The sequence below is a fragment of the Otolemur garnettii genome, unplaced genomic scaffold (assembly GCF_000181295.1).
Source record: "Otolemur garnettii isolate 467f Iridium unplaced genomic scaffold, OtoGar3 scaffold00080, whole genome shotgun sequence".
Lineage (NCBI taxonomy): Eukaryota > Metazoa > Chordata > Mammalia > Primates > Galagidae > Otolemur > Otolemur garnettii.
In genome coordinates, this window is record NW_003852475.1 from 4,125,081 (window position 1) to 4,146,847 (window position 21,767).

The window sequence follows — 21,767 nt, forward strand, 5'->3', positions numbered from 1 at the left end:
TGAAATATTGATATTTCATTGCTTCACCAAGTCACCAAGAGTACACATATGTCTAATGATGTCAACCAGACTGTCTGCACTTAGCAGATAACATGCTTGAAGATATATACCACTGTAAAACTGAAGTCATATATGCATACAAATATCAAGAGCATAGCTATATTTTATATGACATTGGGTTGTCTTCTACAAATTTCACACTCAGAACTATGCAATCAAGTTCCTCCAAAAAAAAAAATTACAAACAAATTTCATAATGTGCTGGGCATGGTGGCTCGCACCTATTAACACTCTGGGAGGCTAAGGCAGGTGGATTGCTTGAGCTCAGGAGTTCGAGACCAGCCTGAGCAAGAGCCAGACCCCATCTCTACTAAAAATAGAAAACCAGATGGACATAGTGGCACATACCTGTAGTCCCAGCTACTTGGGAGGCTGAGGCAAGAGGACAGCTTGAGCACAGGAGTTTAAAGTTGCTGTGAGCTATGATGCCATGGCACGCTACCCAGAACAAAGTCAGACTCTGTCTTAAAAAAAACCCCGAAAACCAAAAAACTTATAATGTTTCACGTAAGTTTACAATTTTGTGTTGGGCCACATGCTGGACACCTCTTGCTTCATCAAGTAATATTAGCTGCCCCCAACTACAGTTACACTCTACTATCTTTCCTCTATGTTACCATGCCCCTTTGGTTCTCTTACCTCCTCCCTCTTTTTTTCTTTTGGAGACAGAGTCTTACTCTGTCACCCCAAGTAGGGTGCTGTGGCATCATAGCTCACAGCAACCTCAAACTCTTGGGCTCAAGAGATTATCTTACGTTAGTGTCCCGAATAGCTGGGACTATAGGCACCCATCACAATGCCCAGCTAGGCTTTTCTATTTTCAGTAGAGAAGGGGATCTCATTTTGTTCAGTCTGGTCTTAAACTCCCATGCTCGAGCGATGCACCCACTTTGGCCTCCCAGAGTGCTAGGATTACAAGCATGAGCCACCACACCTGGTCCCTAATCCCTCTCTTGACTCCCTAGTAGAAGTAATTACATTATCAAATAGTCTTCTTCAAGTTAACTCAAGTTAAATACATCTACTCTTAAGGATTGAGCATCATGCTAGTATCCTTACAGAAAGAAGTTAGAATGTGGTCAAAGACACTCCACCCAGGGCTTGCTGTGGGTCCAATTAAAGGAAACAAAATTTTCTCTTCTTTCTTCTTTGAAAGTTCCAGATAACTCCTATTATCCAGGACCTAAAAACTGGAACTAAGACTACCTTCAGTAGTTTATTTAATTCGGTAATATATATATATATTTTTTGTAGAGACAGTCTCACTTTATTGCCCTTGGTACAGTGCTGTGGCATCACACTGCTCACAGCAACCTCCAACTCCTGGGCTTAGGCAATTCTCTTGCCTCAGCCTCCCAAGCAGCTGGGACTACAGGTACCTACCACAACGCCCGGCTATTTTTTTGTTGTTGTTGCAATTTGGCCAGGGCTGGGTTTCAACCCACCACCCTTGGTATATGGGACCAGCGCCCTATCCACTGAGCCATAGGCACCACCCTAATTCATTAGTATTAAGTGCTAAAATATTTGATCAGTGGGACTAGAAAACCACCACCATGGCTTGGTGCCTGTAGCTCAGTGATTAGGGCACTGGCCACATACATGGGGCTGGCAGGTTCAAACCCTGATCAGGCCTGCTAAATAACGACAACTGCAACAAAAAAAATAGCCAGGCATTGTGGCGGGTGCCTGTAGTCCCGGCTACTTGGGAGGCTGAGGCAACAAAATCACGTAAGCCTAAGAGTTTGAGGTTGCTGTGAGCTGTGATGCCATGGCATTCCACTGAGGGTGACATAGTGAGACTCTATCTCAAAATTAAAAAAACTCACCATTTTAAACATTTCCAGTCCTAAACAAATTACCTATAACTTCTGAAATTAGAAAAAAATAAAAATAAAAACAAAAACTTATTTCTTAAGCTAGGGCCAAAGTTAAATTTCTAAAATTACAAATTGGTCTACTGAATCAATCAGAAAGAAGACAGAATTAATCAGATCCAGAGAATGCTAACAATTTTTTTTGCCCTTGCAATCTCAGTATTTCCCTTTATTATATTTAGCTGCTAACATAATGGCCCATTTAGATGTCAGTAAGATCATTTTATAATTTTTTCAAACCTCAGACAATTTAGCTGTATACATCTATATCCATTATCTATATTCCTATCTATTGTAGACATGAATGAATTAAAAAAAAAGAACATTAAAACAAAAAAGGTCAGATTGTGGAAAAGGGTCATACTAAAACTTACTAGTTAGAACCAGTAAAAAGTCTTCATGAGGGCTGTATATTTGTGTGTATAAAATTAGAGTGAAAACAAGAGGGATAGGAATAATTGAGTAGAAGGATAATATTCCACTCTGAATGCAGAAACTGTCTTCTTAGTAAGACTTTAACTGACATTGAATATGAAGATGGGACAAAGCAGTGTTTATGCTATAGTTTGACTGGTATCATAAAGAGACACTAATTAAGGATTCAATTTTACATTTTGAAACTAATATGTCATTATGTCCATATTTTGAAAAACTGTTTTATCGAACAGGTGACTAACAGCCTTGTGTTTTATAGAGAATGTGCCAGGAAAACAAAAAACCATGGTGTAAAGCAAGAGAACTCCTAGGAATCATTTCTTTGCAGGCAAAATGGATAAAGTAAATTAAACCCATCTTTTCAAGAGCTCTAAGTATTATTACCATCACCTCCTAAAACATACTATCACTACATTGCATTTTATACCTCTTTCATTTTGTCACCACCCCTCTGATCCTCCATATAATTAATCATTCTACAAATAAATTAGTATAGCCTTGCTCTAGCTTAGGTGTCCTCACATGCGGCCTGCCGAGGATATTTATCCAGCCCTCCTGGTGTTTTTGCCACCGCTGCCTGTCCTGCTTAGCAACAGACTTGTCCCGGAGCCCACAGTCTGGCCTTCCAATGGTCTGAGGGACAGTGAACCGGCCTCCTGTTTAAAAAGTTTGAGGATCCCTGCAGTCTAGCTAATAGGCACAACAGATTTCATGTCATCCTTTAGAAACTGTCAATATCAACTTAATAGTTTAGTTCTGATGAAACCTATCTTTATAAAATAAAATTGCAGCTGAGTGCAGTGGCTCACACCTGTAATTATAGCAATCTGGGAGGCCAAGGTGGGTGGATTGCTTGAGCTCAGGAGTTTTGAGAACAGCTTGAGCAAAAAGTAAGACTTTGTCTCTGAAAAACTATTTGGGTGTTGTGGTGGGTGCCTGTTGTCCCAGCTACTCAGGAAGGCTAAGGTAAGAGGATTGCTTGAGCCTAAGAGTTTGAGGTTGCTATTAGCTATGATGTCATGGCATTCTATCAGGTGCAACAAAGTGAGACTGTCTCAAAAAAAAACAAAAAAAAAAAAAAACAAAAAAGAAAAATTGCAGGAAAGTACCACTACTTATGTCATAAAATAAAAAAAATTATGTCATAAAAATATTTTGCATTGGCTATTATTTTTTATATTATTTTCAATTTTCCATTATCATTATTATTACTTCAAAGAAATGATATAATGTATGAATAATTCAAACACACAATTTTGGGGAAAAGCAAATAGTAACCCTTTTTTCAGAAGGAAAGCATTCCATCTTCCCAACACTAGCAACACACTCTTTACTACTTAGGTTATCACTAGTACCTTTAAGGACACTTTCATCACTTATAGTTCTATCGATCTTTTTTTTTTTTTTTTTTGAGACAGAGCCTCAAGCTGTCCCCTGGGTAGAGTGCCGAGTGCCGCGGCATCACAGCTCACAGCAACCCCCAACTCCTGGGCTCAAATGAGTCTTTTGCCTCAGCTTCCCAAGTAGCTGGGACCACAGGTGCCCACCACAATGCCCAGCTATTTTTTGCAATGACGGTTGCACCCGTCATTGTTGTTCGGTGGGCCTGGGCTGGATTTGAACCTGTCACCTTAGATGTATGTGGCTGGCACCTTAGCCACTTGAGCCACAGGCGCTGAGCCAATTCTATTGATCTTGATTATCAGTTTTCATAACTTTATTACATAAACTAAAAAAAATCTGATAGAACTATTAGAAGGATTAAGTCACAGTTGGTCGTTGAAGAAAGAGTGAGCTCAAATGAAAGTGATCTCAGGCTCGGCACCTGTGGCTCAAGCGGCTGAGGCACCAGCCACATATACTGAGCTAGCGGGTTAGAATCCAGCCCAGGCCCACCAAACAACGACAACTGCAACCAAAAAATAGCCAGGCATTGTGGCAGGTACCTATGGTCTTAGCTACTTGGGAGGCAGAGGCAGGAGAATGGCTTGAACCCAGGAGTTGGAGGTTGCTGTGAGCTGTGATGCCACAGCACTCTACCCAGGGCAATAGCTTGAGGCTCTGTCTCAAAAAAAAAAAAAAAAAGTGATCTCAATACCTAAAGTACCATTATTCCTGCTATCACTTAGCAATTTCCTTTTATGTGACTGTGTGAAGTGCTGTGTAAAGTGCTTTATATCTCATTTAAACTTCACAAAGGTCTACAAGGTAAGTTTTATCACCATTTTTTTTTTTTTTTTTGGAGACAGAGCCTTAAGCTGTTGCCCTGGGTAGAATGCAGTGGCATCATAGCTCGCAGCAACCTCCAACTTCCTGGGCTCAAGCAATTCTCCTGACTCTGCCTCCCAAGTAGCTAGGAGGTGTCTGCCACAACACCTGGCTATTTTTTGGTTGCAGCCGTCATTATTGTTTGGCAGGCCAGGGCTGGATTCAAACCCGCCAGCTCAGTGTATGTGGCTGGTGCCTTAGTTGCTTGAGCGACAGGCACTGAGCCTATTATCACTATTTTAAAGATAAGAAAAATAAGACTCTGATCATTTACTGGTTATTATACCAAACAGTTCTGTTACAGACTCACAAATTAGCACTAAACTTACTAATAAATATCTCAAAATGTATCATCAGCTTACTGTGAAATAATAAATTCTCATTCTTAGCAGCTCAGGAGCTGCCAGATTCCTTTATAGTGATGGAAACTGAAAATAACAAACCCTTTAATTTAGTCTCTAGAAACAACTAATATCTCTTCATATCCTGCTGCTGCTGTTGTCAGGCTCAGTAGAAATTAAGTAAACTCTTTGTATAAAATAATATGAAATTATTATTTAAAGTTATATTTAACCTAAAGGATTAATACTATACACTATCTGGGAATTTTATTTTATTTTTTTTAGAGACAGAGTCTCACTTTGTCACCCTGGGTAGAGTGCTGTGGTATCACAGCTCAGCAACCTCCAGCTCTGGAGCTTAGGTTATTCTCTTGCCTAACCTTCCTGAGTAGCTGGGACTACAGGGCCTGCTACAATGCTCGGCTATTTTTTTGATGCAGTTTGGCCAGGGCTGGGTTTGAACCCACCACCTTCACTATATGGGGTCGGCACCCTACTTACTGGGCCACAGGTGCCGCCCAACTATCTGGGAATTTTTAGCTCTATTTTTCTTTAAATCATAGATTTACTATGTTTGAAAAAAATAATACAAAGAAGAGAAAATAAAAGCAAACCCTTTAGACCTATTTTTAAGCACATCATTTTTTAAGTTTAGATACAAATGTTACACTGGAAAGAGCTGGACCATAGAAACTGTTTTTCCTCCAATAGATAATACCTGTTCCTACAAAGAAGTATAAACCAAGTAGGTACAATTGTTCAAGGAATTGCAATACCCAACAATGTAGTAATGGCTTAGCCTATGTTTGCCCACTTATCCAATGTATACCCAAAGAGTACCCGCATGCTCACCTTCCTTTGGGCCCAAACTATAGAAAATATGTACTCCTACCACAACACTTGCTTCTGCAGCAAGTTTTTTTTTTTTTTTAAATCTCCCCAAATTAAGTGTCTTATATGATACATGTGCTATTCATAAAATCTTTGTATACTCAAGCAGTGTATGCAGTACTGGACAAAAGCAGGTGTTAAGTCAAAGTTTTTTAAGTCAATGAGATGTCTAGTATTTTCCAGATCTAGTAGTTAATGTAGCAAACTGAAATTTTAACTAAATAACTAGTAAAATACATATTTTCAGATGAAAGATCTAGAAAGGAAAGAACATAAACAAACTTGTATGTAGCTAGGTGACTCATTAGAGAGACATACTTGTGACTAACCAGCTACAATCAGTTAACCACAATGACTAATAGAAAGAAAAAGAAAATAAAATACATTATGTATACAAATAATGTACTGAATAAACCTTATTTTTAGAATTAAAATCTGTTTGGGGAAGGAGGAAGTTATATAAGCACAAATAGCAATACATATATATTCTAACTCTTAAAACTGCTGCTCACATTACTTGTGTTCACATTCACTGCAGTCCCTCTATAGTAGTCAATACAAAAAGGCCTCCAGAAAGGCTTAACTTAATAGGACTCTACCTTAATTAACATAACTTTAAAACTGCATAGAATAAAAAATAATTTTAAAAACAAACAAGGGGATAACTTCTTACTTAACACCAGTATCAGCTACTAAAACATTAGATAATTCATGCCAAGATAAGGATCCAGAAACACAGGACTGGATAAGTATTGCATTTCCTGCTTCTAGACAAATTTCATTTAAAGACCTCAAACCATTTCAGACATATAAATCTCTAGGGAATTAGATGTGCTAACCTTCCTATGTAACTCATTCAGTTGCTCCATTTTTATATGCATTCAGCCATGAGAAAATTGATCTTTCCAACAAATTGATTAATGTGCTGAGGAGTCCTATGGCACTTAAGTCCAATCAGTGTATCAACTTTTTGGATCAGTACATTGATGGATTGGATATTCCTAAGACAGATAATGTGAGGCAAAAATAGTTGAATGTGAGGCAAAAATAGTTGCTTCCACATTAAACTCCAATGTTTCTCTTAAGGAAAATACTCAAAATCTAGAAACTGCTAGCAGTATCATCTATCACTAAGGATGATAAGCAGTATTATCTTTCACTAAGGCAAAAGATAAGCACCTCAGATTTAATATCTGAAGTAAATGCTAAGATCATTATCTACTTAAGATATTAAAAGTGACCTCATATTTTGCCTTTTAAATGATTAAGAAACCCCAGCTGGAACTATCTGATTTGATATTTTTAATAGTGGAGTCCTTGCTTTTTCCCACCTGGTATATGGCCAGAGGGAATAGAGTTAAATGTAGGGCCTCATAGAATTAACATATAAATACCATTATTTCTCCCATTTTGTTATATATGAATTCACACATTTTAATGTTCAGTTTCCTCGGGTAGTAACATTCAAAATGGAAACATCTTGTAACCAGAGTTCTTAGGTACTCCTCCAGTACTATAAATAATTACAAGCATTATATACATATACATACATATATATATATATAATTGATTAAATTAGAAATGGACCCTTTTCCCCATAGACATATTTCTATCCATACTATTTTCCAAACCAGATTCTGGCAGAATGGTTAGTTGGCTCACTAAGTGAACCGGTAACTTCCCAAGAAAATGTGTTACTAAATATTCTTCTGAATTACCTCATGCTTTACTAGTTCTCAAGTTTCTAAAGTAAGCTAAAAACATGTATAAGAGTTTTTGTTTTATTTAAGCACAGAATCCACTAGATTTCATTTAGATTTTATTGGTTATGTGCTACTTTTAATCATAACAGAAGGTTGATCGAACAGTAAGCAATGGAACTCACAGTGTTTGCCATATTTTTCCTTCTAATTATAGTTGGAAACTAAGAGATAAAGAGGAATGAGATTCCAAGAGTCCAGTGAAACAACAAAAACACAGGTAGTCTATAAACCTCTGTTTTCATTATAAAATAAAATAGGTATATACTACAGGGCCCAAATGAGGAATAGAAATCTATGTTATGTTACAAGTACACAATACACTCTACCCTTGGTGTTTATAGAGTCCTCCTGACAGGCAAGTTTACGAAGTGTTTGCAGGGCAAAAGAAACAGACATGAGAGTCAGCAGACAATGGCACAGTGAGAGCAGTCCTAGGATCGGAACATGGGGTTACGTGAGGTCAGGAGGCTGAACATACTGGGAAAAAATGGGGAGATTGACAGAAAGACGTCTTTTTTTTTTTTTTGAGACACAGTCTCACTTTGTCCTCAGTAGAGTGCCATAATGTCACAGCTCACAGCAACCTCAGCCTCTTGGGCTCAAATGATCCTCTTGCTTCAGTATCTGGAGTAGCTGGGACAGGCACCTGTCACAAGACCTGGCTAATTTATTTTTTACATATACATGTGTTTATTAGGTTTCCATTTTTTGCCTTCACAAAATTAAAAAGGCTTAAAATTTAATAACAATAACAATGTTTAAGAAAAGGACTAGAGGGCGGTGCCTGTGGCTCAAAGAGTTAGGGCGCCGGTCCCATATGCCGGAGGTGGTGGGTTCAAGCCCACCTTTGGCCAAAAACTGCAAAAAAAAAAAAGAAAAGGACTAGCAACAAAAACCTTGTAAAGAACGAACAAAGATACATACATTCAGAAAAGAAATCAGATGATTGCTCCATCAAAATATTAAGCAAAAATAATAGAGCTATGAATGGATCAATTGTGGTATATGTACACCATGGAATATTATGCAGCCTTAAAGAAAGATGGAGACTTTACCTCTTACATGTTTACATGGATGGAGCTGGAACATATTCTTCTTGGCAAAGTATCTCAAGAGTGGAAGAAAAAGTATCCAGTGTACTCAATCTTACTATGAAATCAATTTATAGCTTTCTTATGAAAGCTACAACCCAATTTTAGCCCAAGAAGAAGGGGAGAGGGAGGTGAGGGTAGGGGGGAAAAATGGGTGGAGGGGAGAGTAATTGGTGAGACCACACTTACCGTGCATCTTACAAGGGTACATGTGAAATTTACTAGGTGTAGAATATAAATTGTCTTAACACAATACTAAGAAAATGCCATGAAGGCTATGTTGACCAGTTTGATGAAAGCATTTCAAATTGTATGTAAAACCAGCATATTGTACTCCATGGCCGCATTAATGTACACAGCTATGATTTAAAAAAAAAAAAAAAAAGAAAGCATTGGGGTGTTCGTCCCCAAATGCTGATAATAATAATAATAATGCAAAGAAAGTAACATTCACATTGTCAAATAAGAGTATGTCTATTATAGAATGCTTTGACTCTGAGGTTCAGTATGGAGTCATCAATTAACTTCTTATTTTTTCCCAAAGTCTCAAAAAATAGACAACTAATATTTACAAATAAAAGGAAAAGACAATTTCAAAACACAGATCATGCCAAATCTTATAGACAATAGAAAAAGAAGAAATACTTCAAGTCATTCTACTTAATCTGGATACAACTGATATTAAAATTGGAGGAAATATATTATTCTAAAGGGGAAATTACAAACATATTTTCACTTATAAATGGGTATGCAATGTCCCAAATAACACATTAATAAGTTGAATTAAAAATCAATGCCCATTAACCAGTTCAATGAAAATATTTCAAATTGTATATAAAAGCACATTGTACCCCAGACTGCATTAATGTACACAGCTATGATTCAATTTAAAAAAAAAATGCCAAAATTAAATTAAATTAGTAAACGTTAAAAAAAAAAAAATCAATGCCCAAGCAATGTACTTTGGTCAAAATCAAATCCAATCCATGTGAGAATTAGTCACTATTTTCTTTTCCTTTCTTTTTTTTTTTTTTCTTCTTTTCCTTTCCCTCACTCCAATTTTTTTTTTTAAGAGATAGCCCAGAGCTCAGTGGTTAGGGTGCCAGCCACATGCATTGGGGATAGTGGGTTCAACCCAACCTGGCCTGCTAAACAACTACAATTTCAACAAAAAAAGGAGAAGTAGTCTTGCTCTTGCTCACAGTCTTGCTCTTACTCACGCTGGTCTCCAACTCCTGAGCTCAGGCAATCCACCCGCCTGGGTCTCTCAGAGTCCTGGGATTACAGGCGTAAGCCAGTGCACCCAGACAAGACTAGGTGACTTGATGAGATCCAATAGAAGATTAGAAGTCATGGGCAGGGCTGACTGGTGAAAATTACTGTCAGATCACAGATCATGCCAAATCTAAAATGGTCCATGGAGTTTAAAATGGTAAAGTTCTGAAGAGAAAAATTCAAGCTGTGGTGATCGGAGTGAGCTGTTAAAATGGAGAAGTGGAGGAAAAGGAAGAGAGACCTGAAAACATTTAGAATGAGATAAATAAGAGGTTTGGGTAAAACAACCTATTTTAGTCTTTGGGCATTTCATGAACTCAAAAGGCTGGCATTTCTCTTCAATTTACTCAACACAGATAAAACAGCTCAGGAGATACTACCCGTGACCTAACCAATAGACTGCTTTTATTCTTTGAGAACAGACTTCATTCCTCTTCAGTATCCACCCTTTATTTGGCCAACTGCTTGCTCCTCCAGGGAGGTCATTTTAGAGGTCTTCCCATCCTGGCAACTTATTCCAGATTAATGGCAATAAATAATTTGCACTTATTTTCTCAAACTAGAAACTTTGAAGTGATCTTCCATTTTTGTTATTTTCCTCATCCTCACACATAAGCAGTAAGCAAACAGATAAGACTCATGTTTCATCCATTCCCTGGGCAAACGCCATTATCTCTTTTAAAAGTACTATAAGGCTTGGTTGCTCTAAAACACTGTTGATGTATTATGGAACAATGTAAGCAACATGAAAATTTTCTATTTGTCTACATCAGGTTTCATCAGTGGAAAATATATAGTATACAGGTGAATACAGCCACACAGGAATACGTACACACCTATCTAATCCATATTAGAAGCCCCATCCATCCATCCATCCATCCATCCATCCCTGATGTTACAACTTTCCCTCTGAGTGCATTGTTCCTTCTACCCCTTCACAATAGCTTACAACTCCATCTCTTTTGATGTCCACTTCCACAAGCAAACTGCGTGTCTTTTCCAAGGTAAAACACTACATTTATTTCACTATTTATGTATTTCTTCATTACCCAACATGTATAAAACTATTCAACCTACCTTTAAAAAGTTAGGTTCCTATCTTTTAAACAAATATGCCATTGATGATTTTTTTTTTTTTCAGAACCTCAAGCTGTCACCCTTAGGAGAGTGCTGTGCTGTCACTGCTCACAGCAACCTCAAACTCTTGGGCTTAAGTGATTCTCTTGCCTCAGCCTCCCAAGTAGCTGGGACTATAGGAGCCTGCCACAATGTCTGGCTATTTTGTTGCTGTTGTTGTCGCAGTTCAGTTGTCATTGTTGTTTTAGCTGGCCCGGGATGGGTTCCACCAGACTCGGAATATGTGGCCAGCGCCATACATGCTGAACTATGGGTGCCACCCGATAAAGTTTTTTTAATTGACATATAACTGTACATATTTATGGGGTACAGTGTGATGTTTCAATATATACAGAGGGTATAAAAATGTATACACATTTTAAGAAAGATTAAAATTGTAATACTCAAGTAACATTTGACTTCTGCCATTACAATAGATAAAAGATAAAATATGTGTGGGGTGGCGCCTGTGGCTCAGTGAATAGGGTGCCAGCCCCATATACTGAGGGTGGTGGGTTCGAACCTGGCCCTAGCCAAAATGCGACAAAAAATAGCCGGGTGTTGTGGTGGCCACCTGTAGTCCCAGCTGCTCAGGAGGCTGAGGCAAAAGAATCACCTAAGCCCAGTAGCTGGAGGTTGCTGTAAGTTGTGATGCCACAGCACTCTACCTAGGGCAACAAAATGAGACTCTGTCTCTTAACCAAAAAAAAAAAAAAAAAAGATAAAATATGTGGGTCATTACCAACGTTTTTAGGTACACAAAAACCAAATGTAAAATCTGTGTGGAGGGAAACAAATGAAGCCCTTCTAAGCAACAGTGATAAGCCGAGCAAGTTGGAAACTTGGACAGGTGAATCAGAAAGGACAATGTCGACTGTACTTCTCAGAAGTGAAATACTGTGTAGTGGATCATAACACAGTCTGTCTCAAAACTTTTGTAGTGATTCATATACATAAGATAACAAACTTTGATCAGTATATTCTAAGTATTACAACTGTAATACAGTTTCTCCCTTTTAAAAAATGTGTATACATTATTTTTGGCACCGTCTGTATATACACTGTGTAACATTCAAATTAGTGTATTTAGGCCAGGCATATGGCTCATGCCTGTATTCTTAGCACTCTAGGAGGCCAAGGCAGGAGATCACTTAAGTTCAGAAGCTGAGCAAGAGTGAGACCCTGTCTCTAAGAAAAATAAAGAAATTAGCTGGATGCTGTGGCGGGTGCCTGTAATCCCAGTTACTCAAGAGGCTGAGGCAAGAGTATCTCTTAAGCCCAATAGTTTGAGGTTGCTATGACCTATAAAGATGTCACAGCACTGTATCTGTGGCCACAGAGGCTCTGTTTCAAATTAAAAAAAGAAGCCAAATTAGGGTATTTAGCATATTCATCACCTCAAACATTTATCATTTCTTTATGGTGAGAACATTCAAAATTCTCCTATTTTGAAATATGTAATACTGTCAACAATAATCACCCACTGTGAGAGAACACTGGAATGTACTTCCTTCATCTATCTGTATTTTATACCCACAGACCAATCTCTCCCCTCCTCTTCTGCCTGTAACTATTCTACTCCTATGAGATCAATTTTTTTAGTTTCCACATGAGTGAGAATATGCAGGATTCATCTTTCTGTGACTGGCTTATTTCTCTTAGCATAATGCCCTCTAGGTTCATCCATATTGTGCATACAGGATAAAGCACAGGGTTAAAAGTGCTAGGCACTAGGGACAAAGTGATTTAGGATAAAGCCAGGAATAACTGCTGGCCCTGAGAACTAAAAACAATACTCGCTAGACACACCATACTGTCTCAGCCCTAAGCCGTATAATAGCAGTGATAAGATTAAGGCAAGAGAGAAGTACAGTAAACAGAATGTTTACAGAGTTCAATCATGCAGCTAAACTACTTGTTTTTTATTTTTAACCTTTGAAGCTGTTGACTGTACTGTATTTTCTCATACCTGAGATATGAATAAAAGCCAGTGAGGAATGTTGGAGGGAGTCACACCCTGGTCTCTCCATGCAGAGTGCTTGCTTGTGACCTCCTGGGGTCACTCACTCAGTTCAATGCAAATGGACTGATTAGGTGTTATTCATCTGTGTTGAGTTGTACTGACAACAAATGACAGGATTTCATTCTTTCTTATGGCTGAACAGTATCCCACTGTATACCTACATTTTCTTTACTCATTCATTCATTCATTCATACTTAGGTTGATTTTGTATCTTGGCTATCTGCAATAGACATCTCATAGACATTCTGATTTCATTTCCCTTGAATATTTACTCCATAGTGGGATTGCTGGATCACACGGTAGTTTTATTTTTAATTTTTTAAGGAAACTCCATACTGTTTTCTATAGTGGCTGTACTAATTTACATTTCCACTAATAGTACGTAAGAGTTCTCCTTTCTCCACATGGTAGCTTTTGAATGTTAAGCCAGGCTCAGTGCCTGTGGCTCAAGTGGCTAAGGCACCAGCCACATACACCTAAGGTGGTGGGTTCAAATCCAGCCTGGGCCCGCCAAAAACAACAATGACGGCTGCAACCAAAAAATAGCCAGGCATTGTGGCAGGTGCCTGTGGTCCCAGCTACTTGGGAGGCTGAGGCAGGAGACTCGCTTGAGCCCAAGAGTTGGAGGTTGCTGTGAGCTATGATGCCACGGTACTCTATTCAGAGGGATAGCTTGAGGCTCTGTCTCAAAAAAAAAAAAAAAAAAAAAAAGAATGTTAAGCCATTTGCCTCATTTTCTCCATAAACATTCTGGTTTCTACTACACAATTATGCACAGTATGGTGAATTTTATCAGAAATGCATAGTCACACAATAGCAGAATTGACAGTATAACAGTATGTACAACAGGCTAATCTAAAAGGATACTCATACTCAGATGTACCAGGATCTCTTTTCCCTTGCTGAAGACAGTAATTCTAGGACAGGATTTTAGTTTATACAAGTATCTAACAAAGAGCCTGCAATTTGATGTGTTAATGAATAGTACAAGTCATCTATCCAGCCAAACCCTTTTATTTCCTTCCTGAAAACAGAATCTTAGTAAAGGATAAACCCTTATTCTAAATTCTGAGGCTTTGGTCTCAATTTCCACACCAGTTGCATACACTACACAGCTGTTTTGCTGAGTGACTTGTGCCTTATTTCTCACAACAATGATGGTGATAAGAATGTGTAAGATATATTGTGTTAATGGAAATGCTGATAAGGGGGAAAAAAGGCTTATGCAAAAGTAGATGCGAATTAATTGTTAGATCTGCCTAGGGGTGTTTAGGTTTCATTTTGTAACTATCAAATTTTTTATAACTGAAATCATTCAGGAAAAATACTGTTACTGCAAACATGAAACTATCTGTTTCAACTCTTCCCCCACCACTAGTTTTATAGAGTTCTTTTTAACAATGGGGTGATTCCTTAGGAAGATAACTACTGCCACATGGTAGAAGAAGCAAACTCATTAGTGTTACTAATGACTAAAATTTTCTAAAACTCCTCCTATGAAATTGTTTTTTGCATGAATTTATAACTCAAACTTAAATACTTTTTTTTGTTACTTTATCATCAGTTCTACATTTTTGTTTTTATCTTGAGACAAAGCCTGGCTCTGTTGCCCAGGCTACAGTGCTGTGGTGTTAGTCTAGCTCACAGCAACCCCAAATTCTTGGGTTCAAGTGATCCTCCTGCTTCAGCCTCTGAATAGCCGTAGCGCCTGTAATTTTTCTATTTTTAGTACAGATGAGGTTTCGCACTTGCTCAGGCTGGTCTCAAACTACTGTGCTCAAGTGATCTTCCCACCTTGGCCTCCCAGAGTGCCAGGATTATAGGCATGAGTCACAATGCCTGGCCTATGGTCTAGTTTTTAAAACAAACTTTTTTCCCCTCCATTTTTGAGTCTCAATAACTTGGGGGCTGTATAACAGGTTGTATTCTAGGTAGAGCTTTATCATGGATGGCTTTGAACTAACATCATTCCATTATCTCAGACAGGCAGGATGAAATGAGGCTGGAGTATGAGCCCTAGGGACCCAAGAGAACTTTGTCAAAACACTTAACATTTCGCATTTCAACTTCCCCCTTAATTTTTCTATTTTTTTGTAGAGACAGGTCTTATTCTTACTCAGGCTGGTCTCCAATTCCTGAGTTCTAAGTGATCTTTCTGCCTCTGTCTCCAAGAGTGTCAGGATTACAGGCATGAGTCACCGTGCCTGGCATACAGTGAATTTTAGTTATAGACTAAGTTCTCTCAAATATTAAAAATAATACTTCATATGCAATAAAAGAACTGTGTGGGAACAGAAGGGGCTTTTCCCCATGATCTTTCATGACAAAAACATACGGTAGCTGCTACAGATGTTATTGAAGAGTATCCCATCATTATTCACATAATTTACTTGACATACTCAAGGTAATAATGGAAGGTGAGCAGAAAAACCTTTCTAAGAATCGTATTTATTGCCTTTTATTTTGCATTGTTTTAGGTACCATAGACTATATACATGTCCTATGTATATGTCATTACTTGCTAATAGTAGAAATAAGCTTGGCAATTAGTAGAGCCCAGCTGATGAACAAAATTATAATTTGGGGGCAATTATGAACTCATATTTTCCAAAGTATTTCAATTTATTCTCCCTTCTCCAAAACAAACAAAAAAAATCAGTAACAGTGAAAGAGACACTATCTACTTTAATGGTTTTCCCATTTGGATATTTACATATTCTAATATCAATGAAAATGAATTATTAAAATTTTAATACTTACAGAAAATTAAATATTAAAGTTAACTATTAAAAAACTTTTTTTTTTTTTGAGACAGAGTCTCACTTTGTCTCCCTCAGTAGAGTTCCATGGTGTTACAGCTCACAGCAACCTTAAGCAATTCTCTGGCCTCAGCCTCCTGAGTAGCTGGGACTATAGGCGCCTGTTACAACGCCCGGCTATTTTTTGTTACAATTCTCACTGCTGTTTCCGCTGGCCACACCAGGTTGGAACCAGCCACCCTCCGTATATGGGGCTGATGCCCTACCCACCAAGCCAAAGGGGCCACCCTAAAAAACTATTAACTATTAAAACAATTTCAGCAAAACTGGCAACAAATTTGTAACGTTTCTAATTGTCAGAAATAATTTATTGAAGCTTATAATACTCAATGAGAAATGTACTCATGGATCTACATAACTGCCCACATTCAAATTAATAATTCTTAAATTTTCCCAATTTTTAAATCTTAATAAATGGCCAGTTAGAAAAGAGGCAGGCCACAGTGCTGCTACACCAGTTCTTCAAATAATGTACCACATAAAATGCTTCAATGTTTGTCGTAAATTAAGTGCATAATTCACTGAGACAGAAAATTACAAAACATCCAAACATAAGAAACCATACTAATTTGCCAGTTAAAATAGCATCTAAGGGTGGCATCCATAGCTCAGTGTGTAGGGCACCAGCCACATACACCCAAGGCTGGCAGGTTTGAACCTGGCCTGGGCCAGCTAAACAGCAATGACAACTGCAACCAAAAAATAGCTGGGCGTTGTGGCAGGTGCCTGTGGTCCCAGTTACTAGGGAGGCTGAGGCAAGATAACTGCTTAAGCCCAAGAGTTGGAGGTAGCTGTGAGCTGTGATGCCACTGCACTCTACTGAGGGTGACATAGTGAGACTCTGTCTCAAAATAAAATAAAATAGCATCTAAGAAACAAAAATTAGGTAAGTACTTTAAAAAATAATGAATGTAACTTTTTATAATAAAAGTGTTTCAATTCTAAGGCAAGCATAAGCTTTGTTTATAGGTCAAGTACTTCCTTCAATTTATAATGAATTAGTAGCACACTAGATCCGACTTTTGCATTTCCCAGGCATAATGAATATTTAAAGAGGAGTTTTCCCTCTAAAGAATGAAGTAATTACAAACTAATAGTACACAATTCATGAATAGTAGTTAAAAAGTTGCAATAGGGAAAAAGAGCTCTAAGTACAGAACTGGGCTTAACTCCTACTATAGCACAGGCAAGTGGGAATTTATAGCCAAGGAGTAAGAGGGCAGCATTAGGGGTAAAAGGGGATTCTGGCTAAAGAGACCTAACAGGAATCCTGCTGAAAGCAGGCCAGCATGATCAGACATCATCTGAGGGAATCTGATTAGACTTGTTGGGTGATCAGATATGAGAGGAGGTTGGTCTGGTTAAAGAGCCTTGGTAGGAGTCTTACTTGAATTGAACAATGTAGAGATGAATAAAAAGTAAAAAAGTAAAGCTTAGTTGAGGAAAGAGTTCAAAGGAGTCTGGGTAGAGTCTAGCCAATGGGAGACTCTCTCACTAGTTAGCAAGAAGCCAAGTCTCTGGGTTCTCTGGACCTCTGTTACACCCAGCTGTCCACTGGCACTTTGAATAAATTCAGGTATGTTCAACCTTTTTTCTTTTCTGCTGCACACCGGATGAATAAGAATTGTCTTGGGACATTCAATAAACACACAAACACTAAAGAAAGCTGATTAGCAAAAAAAAAAAAAAAAAAGATCCATGCATACTTCTGGGGTATCTCACACCACAGTTAAAAAAAAAAAATACTCACCAAATCAGCATTCAGCATGTGGGCTATTGATGGGACACTCCTGATAGTAGTTCTAGGATGACTTATTTTAGGAAATTGTTTTAATTCACTAAAACCTCAAGAATTTTGAGTCTAAACCGACCTTGATGAGAAGTATGCACTACCACAGGGTTGGGGAACTTGCAGCCTTGGAGGTCACTGGTGGCCTTCTGGATCCCTCATTGGAACCCCTTGACTGAATCTAAATTTTATACAACAAATCATTTCAGTAAAGTGATTTGTTTCATGATGTTTGGGAGATCAACTGTGGCCCTGAAGCTGTAGGTTCCTCATCCTTCTGAAACTACTATGGGCTCTCTTATGTGGAATAAAAAAAACGTTAGTGACCCTCAGTAATCACTTAAAATAGTTTTAATTATCTTACTTAAATACCCACATATACAGAACATGCTAGCATAAATGCTTATGGTTATTACTCTTTTTTTTTGAGACAGAGCCTCAAGCTGTCCCCCTGGGTAGAGTGCCGTGGCATCACAGCTTACAGCAACCTCCAACTCCTGGGCTTAAGCAAGTCTCCTGCCTCCGCCTCCCAAGTAGCTGGGACCACAGGCGCCCGCCACAACACCGGCTATTTTTTGGTTGCAGCCATCATTGTTGTTTGGTGGGCCTGGGCTGGATTCGAACCCGCCACCTTAGGTGTATGTGGCTGGCGCCTTAGCCACTTGAGCCACAGACGCTGAGCCAATGGTTATTACTCTTAACATTAAAATCAACATACATTAAAAAATTTCAAATTAATAACATTACTTACAATTTCATTAAAACTGCTGACATTTATTATATAATGCTTGCTGCCTCAGAGCCAGTTCTATATTTAATGTTTCCATATTTTGATTTCAATACTAACAATATGAAGAGTTGTTCAGTTATGTAAAACATTAACTTTAAGGTAGGTTTAGAATAGGCCTCATAATTAACCAAAATTCTACAAAGAACAATTAAAGAATGACAATTTAAATAATCAGCTGATCATTTTATATAAGTATCACGCTCAAGTGAAAATTAATGTATCATCGTTAACTTAAATTCAAATATCTAATCTGATATCTCTAGAAGATTTTTCCTTGTATGTAAACTATTGTACCATCAGTGATCTCCTATCCTGTACAAACAAAAATTGTATTTAACAGATGTGCCTGAATGGTTTGGGCTTTTTGAGTTTTTTTTTTTTTTTTAAAGTTCTTTTAATTATGTTTTATTTATTTATTTATTTTTGGCCAGGGCTGGGTTTGAACCTGCCACCTCTGGCATACGGAGCTAGCGCCCTACTCCTTGAGCCATAGGCACCAGCTTTTTGAGTTTTGAGTACTAATTATCAAGTACCACCTGGTAATCTGACTTTTTCAGGATGTGTCTCTATTAAAAATACAGTTAAACCTTCATTTCTACAGAACAGGGATACAATTAGGAACGAGAAAAATTATCTAATTTAACATTTGGGCCCTTCTTTATCCTCCAGCACAGTGATTTATATATAGTGTATGTTTAAAAACTGGTTTGCGCATAGAGATTTGGCCAAAAACTGCTAAAAAAAAAAAGGGATTTTAAAGACTTTTATACTAGACTCTTTTCTTTAGGAATGTAACACTGAGGTAATAATGCAGTTCAATGGAAAAACATATTCTCCATAAAACTGTCAGCTTCATGTATTAGTCTATAGAACCAAATTAATATACAAAAAGACAAAAACCATAAAGGTTATTTGTTGATTTGAAGTTGACTATTTCACAGTACTTTACACTATATTTAATAGAATTCAGCATGTCTGTGGTTTTTCCAGGGCCATCTTTTTTTTATTTTTATAGAATCAGGAGTGTCCAACCTATAGCCAGTAGGGTTCATGCAGATTATTTGAAGGCTGTTTTGCTTATCTGTGGTGTTGGATATCATGAAAAGTATGCATGGATCCCTTTTTTATGCTCATCAGCTGTCATTAGTGTTTCTGTATTTAATGTATAGCCCAAGACATTTTTCCAATGTGTCAACAGAAAAAAGGTTGGACACCCTATAGCTTTCTGTGTAAAGCTCATTTATAGTCCATTTCACAGGATCCACATGGACCTTAAAAGGCTAGATGACAAATATATCCCACAAACACACACCTTCACTGACCAGCACATGAAAATGCACACAGCTAATTCCCAGAAAACATAAACAGAAGAGACGAAAGTGGCAATCTCTGGGCAGCAGGACAGGAGAGGTAGGGCTATCACACTAGCAGTACCAACACAACACTACTGAACTCATCCATGAGTTGATATAATTGATGGCGTTGATGTTTTTAAACCTGAGTGCAGGTATTATTACAATATAATAAGACTGAATTTGATAAATAAATCTCTATGCCCAAACCAGTTTTTGAACATACACTATATATATAAATCACTGTGCTGGAGGATAAAGAAGGGCCCAAATGTTAAATTAGATAATTTTTCTAGTTCCTAATTGTAAAATTCATCTACATTAAGCCATCTTTGAAAGCATACATCTAAAGAGCAGACATTAAAAAAGAATCAGTACACTGGCCTGCATGCTTAGCTGTGCAAAAAGAGTATAAAACACAACCTGCCCTCCACTTTAAGGCTGACTGCCTTTCAGAGCAGTGGCCCCCAATTAAATTAAATTACCAATTAATTAAAAAAAAAAAAGAATCAGTACAAAACCACCCAGAGATATCACTAATTCCATTGAGAATATTCCACATCACAAAGTCTCAAAGCTGCAGGTGCTGGTGTGGATGTAGAGAGAAACACTTTTATACTGTTGGTGGGACTGCAAACTAATATAACCTTTTTGCTGCCTTTTTTTTTTTTGAGACAGAGTCTCACTTTGTCACCCTGGTAGAGTGCGGTGATGTCATAGCTCACAGCAACCACCTCAACTCTTGGGCTCAAGCGATTCTCTTGCCTCAGCCTTCCAAGTAGCTGGGACTACAGGTGCCCAACACAACGCCCAGCTATTTTTAGAGACAAGTTTTCGCTCTGGCTCAGGCTGGTCTCAAATCAATGAGCTCAGGTAATCCACTCAGTCTCCCAAGTGCTAGGACCACAGGCTAATACAATCTTTTTGGAAGGACATCTGGAGAATCCTTGAAGAACTCAAATTAGACTGCCCATTTGATTCTGAAATCCCATTATTAGGTATCTACCCCAAAGAAAAAAAATCGTTTCAACATAAGGACATTTGCAATAGACTGTTTATTGCAGCTCAATTTACAAATGCCAAAACGTGGAAACAACCTAAATGCTCACCAACCCAGGAAGGGATTAACAAGCTGTGGTATATGTATACCAAGGAATACTATTTAGCCATCAAAAAGATGGAGATTTCACATATTTTATATTAACCTGGATGGAAGTGGAACACATTTTTCTCAGTAAAGCATCACAAGAATGAAGAAGCAAGAATCCAATGTACTGAATTCTAATTTGAAGGCAGTGGATGACTTAATACAAGGTTGGGGGGTAAGAGAATGAGGGACTGGGGAGAGAGGAAAAGGATGGGGGATGAGGGGTCACAGTGTATGGCACACTTCTTGAGAGTGGGACACAATTACAAGAGGGACGTTACCGAACAAATGCAATGAGTGTAACCCAGGCGTCCTCAAACTACGGCCTGCGGGCCATATGCAGCCTGCCTAGGACATTTATCTGGCCTGCTGGGTGTTTTTGCCGCTGCTGCCTGTCCTGCTTAGCAGCCAACTCGTCCTGGGGCCTGCATTCCAGCCCTCCAACGGTCTGAGGGACAGTGAACTGGCCCCCTGTTTAAAAAGTTTGAGGACCTCTGGTGTAACATAATTCTTTGTACTCTCAATGAATCCCAAACAACAACAAAAAAAAAGTAGAAAAAATAAAACATTTACTTTGAACATCTTTAACATTTATATCCATGAAATTATTTTATTTCTTGAAATGTAACGACTGTCCATTTTCATGTCTTCTTAGATAATCACGTAAATAAAATTCACATTAAGTTGAGAAAAGCATGAAACAAAACTAGCCATATCACCAAGTACTAAG

General features: G+C 38.1%; 1 protein-coding gene across 2 annotated transcripts in view; it reads right to left on the reverse strand.

Annotated features, from left to right (window-relative positions):
- The window catches only part of DARS (aspartyl-tRNA synthetase), a 97,513-nt gene that overhangs the window by 57,244 nt on the left and 18,502 nt on the right, over window positions 1-21,767 (reverse strand). The gene's annotated exons all lie outside the window — the stretch shown is intronic.